At 39.3% G+C, this 12,688-nt stretch overlaps 1 pseudogene; it reads right to left on the bottom strand.

The window, feature by feature from the left end:
• Positions 1-1,855: 1,855 nt before the first annotated feature.
• LOC107727165 (NACHT, LRR and PYD domains-containing protein 14-like) overlaps positions 1,856-12,688 on the bottom strand; it is a 16,324-nt pseudogene continuing 5,491 nt past the window's right edge.

Raw genomic sequence — 12,688 nt, 5'->3', positions numbered from 1 at the left:
TGGGTGATTCTATAATTGGAGATACATTTGGCATTGCAGAAAGTTAAGAAAAAAACTTTTCACTAACAGATTTTTTTTCAGTATCTTATTGAAAACATGTTTAATTTTAATAATTCAGTGCTTGCCAAACACAAGTTACTTCCTTTTTTTTTTTTACTTTTAATGAAAAAACAGATGTCTTTATGGTATTGTTTGTCAACTCTGTTACGGACAAATTAGCCAATGTGTAGAAATAACAATAAATCATAACAGGAAAAATCCTTCTTGTCTTTACATTACATTTATCCAGTTAATATTAATAAATTATTAATCACACACACTGTCATGAATCCGGTCCCCGTCATTCCTCCCGCTTGCCACCAGAAGTCTCCATCACCTTTTTATACCAGACTAGTTTATTACTACACAGCAAAATAGTGTTCATCTTCATCATCCCAATCTATATAGACTAAATGTAACACACAAGCAGTGTTGCAGTTAGTGAAATAAACAAGATTCAATCTTCAAGTGATAATTGATAATTGATGACACCTGCAGCTAATAAGCAGAATCACTGAAGATTGAGGAACGACAAGAACAGAAAAAGAGAAGAGACACACAGCCTTAGATGAAATCAACGGTATCTCACCAGAGGATGCTTAAACAACGGTGCATGTACAAACGTTGTTGGAGTCTATTTGACCATTAAGGTGATTAGTGTCCAGTCACTGACTTCGGTTAAATTAATTCTCTTTCAGGAATTGTTGAAAGGTCATTCTATTACTATCGTCTACAATATTTCACACTCCTGACTGCAAAGACGTAACTTTTACAATGTGCACTTTTTGGAATCAGTGACTGACATCTGGATTTTGACACGTGAGTTTCCAAATGAGCATGAAATTCTTCAAAAACAACAACTTTCAGTTTTAAACTTTTAAGTTATTAACTGTACCATTGAAAGAGATCTTCTCATAATTGCTGTTGTTGATTACGTATGATTACACTTTTAGTTGGTATTTTTATTTGTTTTCATAATGTTTTTGTTTTGCAATATACACAAGATCTTTTTAACTGATTTTTTTAACCGTACAGATCATTTTAAAAAAGGAGACAAATCCATTTATCCTTTAAAATGTTTTATTAGTTAGAATTTTTCTTTATTTGAAATTTGGATGACATTGATTAATAATATAATCATAAGTGAAACATTTTTCATTCTACATTCAACAGAAGGGGCAAAATAAATTACAAAGTTATCATATATTACAATAAATCACATTTTAATCTTATATTGTTTTTCCTTTACATTTAATGTGAAAAATATAGAAATATACAAGCAAAAACAATGCATACAGACTGCTGGCCTACTCACACTCAACCCTGCAAGACCAGCTTCACCAGCTGTGTTTTCTTTGAGAACAGCACGACTAACCATTTTGTACACTTTTACACCAAGAACAATAACTATACAATAACTTTTTAAAAATAATGTAAATTCTAATAGAATAGTCCACACCAAAACTAGAACAATACCATTGGAATCACTTTCAGAGTATTTTTGTTTCAGCTGATAAACAATAAAAACATTGACAGCCAAGCAAAAACCTTGATATTTTAAAGTGTGCATTGCAATTATGTTCGCACAACATAACTGAAGCACACTTGGACTAAACAACATTATCATTCATTGATGTACATACTAAAATTGTTAGCATTATAGCTATTCTTAGTCATGAGTTCTGTCTGTTCGCATATAACTCTGTCCTCATTCATGTTCATCTGTAAGTATTACAGTATATCTGTAAGTATAGAAATGTTTTGGCTGTTTAATATAGGGATTCTGTTTAATTCCCTACCCTCATAAAACATGTTCTCATGGCCGTGCACAGATCTGTGTAATCTGGCACAGAGACACTGTAGAGTTCAAATAAACCTTAAATCCAGCACAGAGGGGTTCAGTGAATGTGGTGTTGAATGTGTGTGAGTGTGTGTGTGTGTCAGAGACACTGTAGAAGGACAGAGTGCCAGCCGACACATCCATATACACTCCTACTCTATTAGACAGCAGTAAGGGGGCAGATATGACAGTACGCTTTTTATTGTGCCAGACAGAGAATCTATTATCAGAGCAGATCATACTCCAGGATTTGTCATTGTATCCAAACGCACAACAGATTCCTCCTTTGACTAAACAACATTATCATTCATTGATGTACATACTAAAATTGTTAGCATTATAGCTATTCTTAGTCATGAGTTCTGTCTGTTCGCATATAACTCTGTCCTCATTCATGTTCATCTGTAAGTATTACAGTATATCTGTAAGTATAGAAATGTTTTGGCTGTTTAATATAGGGATTCTGTTTAATTCCCTACCCTCATAAAACATGTTCTCATGGCCGTGCACAGATCTGTGTAATCTGGCACAGAGACACTGTAGAGTTCAAATAAACCTTAAATCCAGCACAGAGGGGTTCAGTGAATGTGGTGTTGAATGTGTGAGTGTGTGTGTGTGTCAGAGACACTGTAGAAGGACAGAGTGCCAGCCGACACATCCATATACACTCCTACTCTATTAGACAGCAGTAAGGGGGCAGATATGACAGTACACTTTTTATTGTGCCAGACAGAGAATCTGTTATCAGAGCAGCTCATACTCCAGGATTTGTCATTGTATCCAAACGCACAACAGATTCCTCCTTTCCTGCTGATTCCTTTATATGACACTGCTATTTCAGCATTATATCCACTCCATTCAGCCTCCCAGTAACAGCGTCCAGTAAGACTCTCAACACACAGAACCTGACACCATGTATCAAATCTCTCTGGATGATCAGGATACGACTGATGATCTTTCACAAATATAGCCTTCCTGTTCTCCTCAGACAGATTGATATAAGAGTTTGCTGTGTTTAGATCCAGTGTGAGATCACAGGCATCTGAACACAAGAAGAGAGAAACGTCAATAACAAAATAAGTCACTAGCTGAGTGAGTGTGTTTGTAGACCTACACTTTAGCAGTCCTGCTGTCATCATGATCTCTCCTCCATGATCCAAACTGTAAACACACAAACACACATTAATGTAGACCTGCATCATTCACACATAGATCAACATATCACACTGCCAAACATACTTGAGTATCTGCAGTTTATAGTTTGGATCCTCCAGTTTGTGTTTGAGCAGCTGGACTCCTGATGGTCCTGGGTGATTGTAGCTCAGATCCAGCTCTCTCAGGTGTGAGGGGTTTAAACTCAGAGCTGAAGACAAATAACCACAGCCTTCCTCTGTCACCATACAGCCAGACATCCTACAGACACGCACAGAAAGATCATCTACAGACACAGAAAGATCATCTACAGACACACACAGTCAGATCATCTACAGACTCACACTGACAGATCATCTACAGACACACACAGTCAGATCATCTACAGACACACACAGACATATCATCTACAGACACACACAGTCAGATCATCTACAGGAGATATACAGTCCTGCAAAGCTTAGCTTCAACCACGATCAAACTCACCTGCCTGTAACTTTCTATTGATCTTGATTATCTAATTGTATAGCATTTTTCACAAGGGATTGTCATTGTACTATGTTTTTCCCAACACACCCAACCCTCTTAAATACCTCAGTATCTGCAGCTGACAGTTTGGACTCTTCAGTGCATCAGAGAGCAGCTTCACTCCTGAATCCTGCAGGTCATTGTTACTCAGATCCAGCTCTCTCAGGACAGAGTTTGAGGATTGTAGAGCTGATGACAAACTCTCACAGCTCTGAGCAGTGACATTACAACATGGTAATCTAATATAAAAATTTAAACAAAGTCATTTATACTGAAATAATCATTTACAAATCGGAAATACTCTGAGAACACACAATAATATCTCCTCTTTCTTTGAATTTCGCTTTCCTATTTTCTTTGTAAATTTGTATGAATCATGATACACACATATTACATGTGCACACAGAAATAAGAAATTGGGTTGCAATTGGTCAATGGGGTTATTCTGTGATAAAATACAGCTGTATAATGACTTTTCACTGAGACAATGATCAGATGAAAAGTTTATTGTTTTCTGACACACAGTAGCTGTGCTAGTTTCATATCTCTCATATCACTCCACACTGTCTATGTTCCAGTAATAAAATAATATACACCCAAATCAATATTTCATATTCATATATTTATTTTGTAAGTACTCATGTAATAAACAGAATAATGTATGATTATCCCTTCATTACTGCAAAAAATCCAAGCCCAGGGTCCTGATCATCCTGTCAGTGTTTATTTTGAAATAATGACCAGGGGCCTCATTTATAACTGTTGCGTACGCACAAAACCAGCCCTGAAAGAGGCGTATGCCACTTCCTGCACAAAAGGTGGGATTTATAAAAACAAACTTGACGGGGAAAATTTGTGCACCTGCACGCAAACTCTGACCCATGCTTACGAACTCTTTTTCCTGGAGTGAGAAAATGAATGAAGTCAATAATTCATTTTTAAACTGAACTGCAGATCTCATGTTGAGAAAATATTTTTAGCGAGAACAATGATCAATTATGCGCACTTACGATATTATGGCGGACACTGCTGGATTCGGTTGTCGAATGGTCCATTATCCAGTTTGAATAGGACCAATGATAATATCTTACTGTACAACCGCAGCTGCACGGAGGTGTTGATGTTGTGTGAAGTCATCTCTACAACATTATGAAAAGTACAGTATTTGAAGGCTACAACTTGAAGAAAACGGTAAGATTTATACGTTTCCTTTTTAAAATACTTGCAATTTTACTTACAATACATACAATTTTACACCAATTTTTAATAGGCCAATCTGTTTCCACTCAAAATAGCTAAAACATATTCACCTTATCAGCAAAACTGCATTACATTTAGTTTGGTTTGAATTGTTTAAAACAATTGAAATAGGCTACTATTTGGCCAGTGTAAAATAATGAGATCAACTCTATTCTAAAATATTTATCTGATAACTATTTTAAACAGTTTTTGTTTTTATTTTTGTTTTTATCTTGATATATTTATTCTAAAACATAACAAGGATATTGGATGATTTTTAGAAATAAAAATGAATGTATGGCACAAATGGCATTTATACTCCATATCTCATGTTTTCTTAATGTCTTTTATCTTTGACGGTGTTAAACATGGTGTCACGTGGATGGAATATGCATGGAAATGATATGCAGATGAGGTTATGAATAGTAAAACAAGGCGTTGTAAGCCTCATATAAGGTGATTTCGGGGAGGAGACGGGGTGGAGATGCACGTACGCACAACCTTCCCCTGACTGGGATTTATAAAGGGATTTTTTCGCAGGATCTGGCGTACTTGTGCGTACACAAAATCTACTGAGAGTTTTATAAATGAGACCCCAGATGACCACAGTTTATCTCATACGAAACTCATGACTTCAATATCGTCTCATACATAACTCATGAGTACTTCAACAAACTGAAGTACTCAATGTTAAAAACAAACCTCAGTATCTGCAGCTGACAGTTTGGACTCTTCAGTCCATCGGAGAGCAGCTTCACTCCTGAATCCTGCAGGTCATTGTTACTCAGATCCAGCTCTCTCAGGACAGAGTTTGAGGATTGTAGGGCTGATGACAAACTCTCACAACAATGGCCAGTGAGATTACAGAACTGTAAACTGTGGAAAACAAAAACAGTTATCAGAGGTGGATAGATACCCTAATAAAATATTACTCCAGTAAAAGTACTCCTTTTAAATTTGTTATGCAGGGGTGTCCAGACCTGTTCTTGGAGGGCCACTGTTCTGCAGAGTTTAGCTCCAACCCTAATTAAACATACCTGAGCCAGCTAATTACGGTCTTCCGACTCATTAGAAACTTCTTGGCAAGTATGTTGGAGCTGGTTGGAGCTAAAATCTGCTGGATGTTGGCCCTCCAGGAGCAGGATTGGTCACTGCTGCTTAAATGTATACTTTATACTTTTAAATTAAAAGTACAAAAGCACTTGATTTTGAATGCACTAAAGTAATAAAAGTAAAATATACTCAATACTTCATTAAACATAACTCTTTGTGTGGCAAGACCAAGAAGGACAGTTTACCCAATATTTTATGCACTGATCAATTAAAAATAAATTATTTTAAGAAATGAGAACTTGTCTGATAATACATATTCATTAACATTTAATATTGCACACAATGAATTTACATTTATTAATTACTCTGGGTCCAGTCCTGTTTAAAGAGATCTAGATCAGGTTCAACTACCACTGAACCAGCTAATTAAAATCCTCAAAAAAACATTTGATATTTACAGACAGATTTTTTGAAGAAGGGTTGAAACTGAACTATGCAGGAAGGTAGATCTCTGGGAAGAGAATTGGGCACCCCTGCCCTATCGCTTGCCCCACACCTTTGTAAAATTAGAGATCAATTAAAATTACTAACAATGTATGTAAATTAATGTAAAGATGACTCTTACAGTGCTCTCCTTGTGTTTTTGATCACTGGCAGCAGTATCATCAGCGCTTCTTCAGATCTGCAGTATTTGTGCAGTTCAAATTTCTCTTGAGTCTCTTCTGACATCAGGAGCACAAACACCAGAGCTGACCACTGAGCAGAGGAGAGATGCCATGCTGAAAGATTTCCTGAGCTCAGATTCTTCTGGATTTCCTCCGCAAAGTCATCTTTCAGTTCACTCAGACAGTGGAAGAGGTTGATGGTCCTCTCTACCGATTTCTCCACCTCTATTGTATTTTTGATAGAGTCAGCAGTGTCTTTGACATTCTCTGTTTTCAGTTCCAGCCTCGGCAGCAGTTCCTTCAGGTCACTCTGATCGGACTCCACTGAGAGACCCAGCAGGAACCGGAGGAAAAGGTCCAGGTGTCCATTCTTGCTTTGTAAAGCCTTGTTGACTGCAGACTTATGAAGGTCAAATAGTGACATTCTGGAGAGTTTCCATGTCAGTTTTTCTCTCCAAGATTTAAGAAATGGGTTTCTTCCATAGCATTTGTATTTGAAAAACACGTAGAGAGCAGCGAGGAACTCCTGGATGCTGAGATGTACAAAGCTGTAAACTTTTCTCTCTGACACAGCTTTTTCCATTTGAAAGATCTGAGTGCATAACCCAGAGTACACTGACCCTTCACTGACATCTAGTCCACACTCCTCAAGATCTTCTTTGTAGAAAATCAGGTTTCCTTTCTGCAGCTGTTTAAATGCCAGTTTCCCGAGCTTCAGAATAATCTGATCAAAAGATTTGGCTTTGAGCTTAGGTTCAGGATCATCACAGTATTTTGTTTCCATCTGATGCTTCTGAAAGAGTAAGAAGTTTGTGTACATCCCTGTGAGAGTTGTGGGTGTTTTGTCATTGCTCTCTCGAGCCAGCAGAGGCTGAAGAACAGTGAGAGAGATCCAGCAGAAGACGGGGATGTGGCACATGATGTACAGACTCCTGGATTTCCTGATGTGATGGATGATGCTTCCAGCAAGCTCAGGACTGCTGTTTTTGATGAAGTATTGCTCTTTTTGCTCATCGTTGAATCCTCGCACCTCTGTCACCTGATCAATGTAGTCTCTGGGTATCAGGCTGGCTGCTGCTGGTCTGGATGTGATCCAGATGAGAGCAGAGGGAAGCAGATGTGTCTCAATCAGGTTTGTAACTATCTTACTCACTGTTGTTTTTTCATGCACATCTGTTAATCTGTCGCCCTTCAAAAGGCGTTCAAAGTTCAAAGGGAAGTGACATTCATCCAGCCCATCAAATATGAACATGACCTTACCGTCATCTTCAGGAAGAGAGGGCAGTTCTTCAGGACCACTAAAGAAGCATTTGTTAAGCAGTTCTATGAGACTGTACTTGTTTATAATCAAATTAAGTCTACGGAATGGGAGTGGGAATATAAAGAGTATATCTTGATTTTCTTTTCCTTCAGCCCAGTCAAGAATGAATTTATTAACAGAAATGGTTTTTCCTACCCCTGCGATTCCCATTGTCAGAACTTTTCTGTTTTGTCGACCCTTATGGACTTTGAATATGTCACTGCACTGGATCGGCGTGTCCTTGGCAGAAAATCGGTTGTGATTCAGTTCGATCTGTCTCACCTCATGTTCATTTACTATTCCTCCGGTCTCATTCTCCACCACATATAGATCAGAGTATATATCATTCAGGTATTCCCGATGACCCGTCTGAGAATTACCAACCAATATCCGTTTGTAGTCCTGTTGTAATTTGTTCTTCAGTTTGAGGATGATTTTTCAGCTTTATTGTCCTCTGCATTTGAGCCTTTGAGAAAGAAGAACAGATGACAATAAGTATGCAGTTTTTTGTAAGACAGTTTATATGTAAATTTTATCCTGGTACAATAACTTGCAAAGTCATGGAAATGCCATAGCTTATGCAGAGTCAAATGCTTGGTTTCAATTTAGATTTTTTTGAAAAACCTACTTTTTCTAATTTCTCTTTGGGCCTTTGCCCAATTTTGCTTTAAGAAATAAAATGAGCCTTTGAATGTTTTGATGAAATATTTATTTATCCTATAGAAAACAATCATAGAAGTAGTTTAAAAAATATATGAAAACCAGATGAGTTTTGAAGGCCTCATGGCATATATGACTGTGACAGAAGTCACACGGGAAAGAATAGAATTTTATCTGAAGTTGTCTGTAGTTGGCATCTGCATTAAAAGTAGCTCTTTTGGTGACTTGACCTTCAAAAAATAATGAGGCAAATTCACTGAATAATCACTTTGTGGGACAATCAAAATACGTTTCTTGACATAGACCAGTCACCCTTACAAAGAGAACAAGATAGCCAATTAATGAGATGACTGTGGTGGGAGAATTAGGGAGTATCAATTTAGATTTTTTTGAAAAACCTACTTTTTCTAACTTCTCTTTGGGCCTTTGCCCAATTTTGCTTTAAGAAATAAAATGAGCCTTTGAATGTTTTGATGAAATATTTATTTATCCTATAGAAAACAATCATAGAAGTAGTTTTAAAAAATATGAAAACCAGATGAGTTTTGAAGGCCTCATGGCATATATGACTGTGACAGAAGTCACACGGGAAAGAATAGAATTTTATCTGAAGTTGTCTGTAGTTGGCATCTGCATTAAAAGTAGCTCTTTTGGTGACTTGACCTTCAAAAAATAATGAGGCAAATTCACTGAATAATCACTTTGTGGGACAATCAAAATACGTTTCTTGACATAGACCAGTCACCCTTACAAAGAGAACAAGATTAATTAATGAGGTGACTGTGGTGGGAGAATTAGGGAGTATTACGAAGGTTTCCAGGAGAGAAAGGGAGGAGAGCACCTGCAAATGAGATCAGTGGTTAAAGATGTATAAAAGTGTAAACTGCGGGTGAGATGGTAAGATGTTCTGCGAGCACTGTTGCCTCCTGAGTGTTATTTTGCAAAACAGAAAAGACTCCACTACAGTGTCAATTTTTGTAATCATGCCCCAACTACACAAATTTGGTGACAGTTACAACTACTGGTCAAAATTACAAGCAGTTGTATAACAGTATAACTGTGATGGACTGGTCATCTGACCAGGATGCTTGCCTGTCTCCGGCCCCATATGTTGAATAAGTTCCAGCATCCCTGTGACCAAGGGCAGACTTAACCAATAAGCGAGGTAAGCTGCCGATTAGGGCCCCAGCGAATCATGGTGACAATCTAATTTGGTGAAACATATTTGGCAAACACTCAGTGAGTATTTGTGTTTGCGCTCTGGAGAGTGTCAAAGGTTTTTGCAGTGTTGAGCAATGTAGCCAATCACAGACATATCTGTTGATTTCTTGAACGAAGTGACCAATCAGATGTGTTAACCCAGCTCTTTTAGAGAACTACAGAGTTGTGTTTAACCAAGTATCTGCCTTTCTCTCACGGAAAAACCATACTTATCTTGCTGGATCTGTCCGCTACTTTTGACACAGTTAACCCTCTGGGGTCGACAAACACGCTGGCGCGTTTTGTGGCATTTTTTCCTGATGACGCCGAAATGAACTTAAATTACTCCGTAATTTTTGATCGTACAGATAAGAGCAATACATCATTTGAATCTGTAAAGGGTCTACTTTTATTTGTATACACTTATAATAACAACAAACTCTGTACTTTTGTAAAATAAAGAAAAGAAACAGGGTGCGCGTGAGGATTCAAGTTCATCTCGGCTACTTTTCGTTTTTGGAAGAAGACGCGCTGAGAGGAATAAGTGAGAATTTACCTCAGAAGAAGATGCGCTGAGAGGAATAAGCTTTGTATTTTTCTCATAAGAAGAACGCCATGCTATGCGCATCTTGAGCAGCGGAGGAGGTCATTTACATGAGTAAGCCTTTTTTTTATACTTGCTTTAGTTGTTGTTGTGTTATGTATTGTGACATAACTTGTATACATTTTACTAGTTATACTTTTTCCAAACTATAATTCTTGACTATATGAAATCAAGTGAAATATTTTTAAGTATGTTTCATTTCATTGCATCTAAATGTCTCACTACGCCAGGATGTTTTTTAATGTTCTATAAAATATAAAACCATAAGATATAAAAGTAATATGAGTGTATACACTGTAACAGTATGACTGTTATAGAATGTTTAGACTAATATTTACTGTGAAATACTGTCAGGAACTGTGTCAGAGGGAACGACACAGAGACGTTGATCAAGGAACAGGCTTTAATATAATTCCGAACACAGAGGAAATCCACACAAGGAATGGCTGGTGACACACGAACATGACATATTGAGACCCGACAAAAGCCCTATTCGGACAGGACTAGTTTTACAGGGGGACGTTAGAGAAATTTCTGTTTCACAGACGTACTTTGAGATTTTAATCCCGTCCGAATTTGCCATGTCTGTCTTTTTCTCACACAACCTCTGTAAAAATTCCAAAGCAAATTACCTACTGTTTTTCGGCAAACTCGGCGGTCCTCAGGTAAATCTAATCCCATCCGAATGCTGTGTCTGTGATTGCCAAAAAACTTTTTTTTTTCTAAAAAGCTTTTTCTTGTGTGTTTAGGTCAACGTGAACTACTGTACAATCTCTCGCTAGCTTTCTGCGCACCAATAATGGATTTACATGTGTTCGGTACACTGCGAAGAAATAAAAACATTTTATCAACAAGAAGAGCCAAATCACATAAACTGTTAAGACTGGCTACTGTAATATCAGTTTCAGGTAAGATTACTTTCATTTCTGCACTCAATAACGTGTAAATTATATAAATTAAAACGTTTTTATTCCAGTGGGTTTATTATAAGAACCCAGTTCTATAAAATCATCATGTTAAATTTATCTTTTTTTTTTTTTTTTAATTAAAATTTTTATAAAATGTTTACAAATCACTAAATAAGTTAGGACATTTTACTAAGTGCTTAAATGTAAAAGTACTTAATTTTCAAAATACATTTGATAAAATTTCATAAATTGTGTTCAATGGCAGTTTTTAAGTTATATTCCTGAAATGTACTTTTATATAGTTTACAGCATCTACAACATCTTGCCATTGATCGGTCATATGACCATACGCAATCCACGCATCCTGAACACGTGATCTTCTGCAACGCACACATGTAAAACACAGACACTCCTACCTCGGTAATAAACACGGAGATGTTAGTCCCGTCCGAATCCGTACATGAAAATCACAGACGTCGGCTGATAAGAATTGCAACTCAAACGTCGTTTGGAAGAGAAACACACACAGACAGTCCAGGGGCGTGACAGTTTGCCCCCTCCCGGAAGGAGCGTCCTCGCACCGCAGGAACACCAAAGGGAGGGACGGATGGGAACTCAGGAAGAGGCTCGGGTGGAGGACGGACACCTGGGAGGAGGACGGCCAACAAAGTCCAGGGTGGAGACGACGGAGGGAGGAACCATGGAGGAGACTGGAGGAGCCAGGGCGGACCAGATGGAGGGAGGAGCCAGGGACGAGACCGGAGGGACCTGGAGCAGGCGGAGCCAGGCGGGACCCAGGCTACAGCCGTGAAGGCGACCCACGGAGGAGGAAGGGCTGACGACTCGAGGGGGCCGGCCGATGGCGGCGGAGCAGGTGGAGGAGCCTGAGGGAGAGATGGAGAGCCGATGAGCCAGGGCGACGGGGAGGATCTGGAGGGCCAAGGCGGAGCAGATGGCTCAGGCGACCGAGGCGGAGGCAGAGATTCGGTAGGCTGTGGTGGAGCCGGAGCGACAGAGGGCCGAGGAGGAGCCAAAGGGAAGGAGGAGCCTGACAGAGCCAGAGGGACTAGGCGCAGCCGGAGGAGTGGAGTCCCGAGGCGGCGGATGGTCGTCGACCGACCAAAGTGGAGCTGGAGGGACGAGGGAGCCCGGCGGAGCTGGTGGACTGACGGGCCACGGCGGAGACGAGGGAGCTAAGAACCATGGTGTAGCCGCTGGGTCGACGTGCCGAGGTGGAGTCTGGGACTCAGAAGCTGGAGGCGGAGACATGGGATACTCCAGCCTTGACACCGATGAAGACTGGCAGACCTGCGGTGATCCCACTGCACAGATGGTGGGATGAGGGTGAGCAGAGGGGCTGCCAGACCACAGCGGGGGAGGAGGCAGGAGCGGGTGGGTGGGCAGACATTTGTGAGCCTCCGGGCTCTCAGGTTTGGATGGGGAAACAGAAGCCCTCTCTTGGCTAAACTCATGAACGGGAGCCCTCTCTGGGCTGGACGT

This window comes from Sinocyclocheilus rhinocerous, unplaced genomic scaffold (genome assembly GCF_001515625.1).
Source record: "Sinocyclocheilus rhinocerous isolate Xijiao unplaced genomic scaffold, SAMN03320098_v1.1 scaffold937, whole genome shotgun sequence".
In the NCBI taxonomy this organism is placed as follows: domain Eukaryota; kingdom Metazoa; phylum Chordata; class Actinopteri; order Cypriniformes; family Cyprinidae; genus Sinocyclocheilus; species Sinocyclocheilus rhinocerous.
Note: the sequence above shows the minus strand (reverse complement) of the source record. Positions and strands in the feature narration are given on the sequence as shown.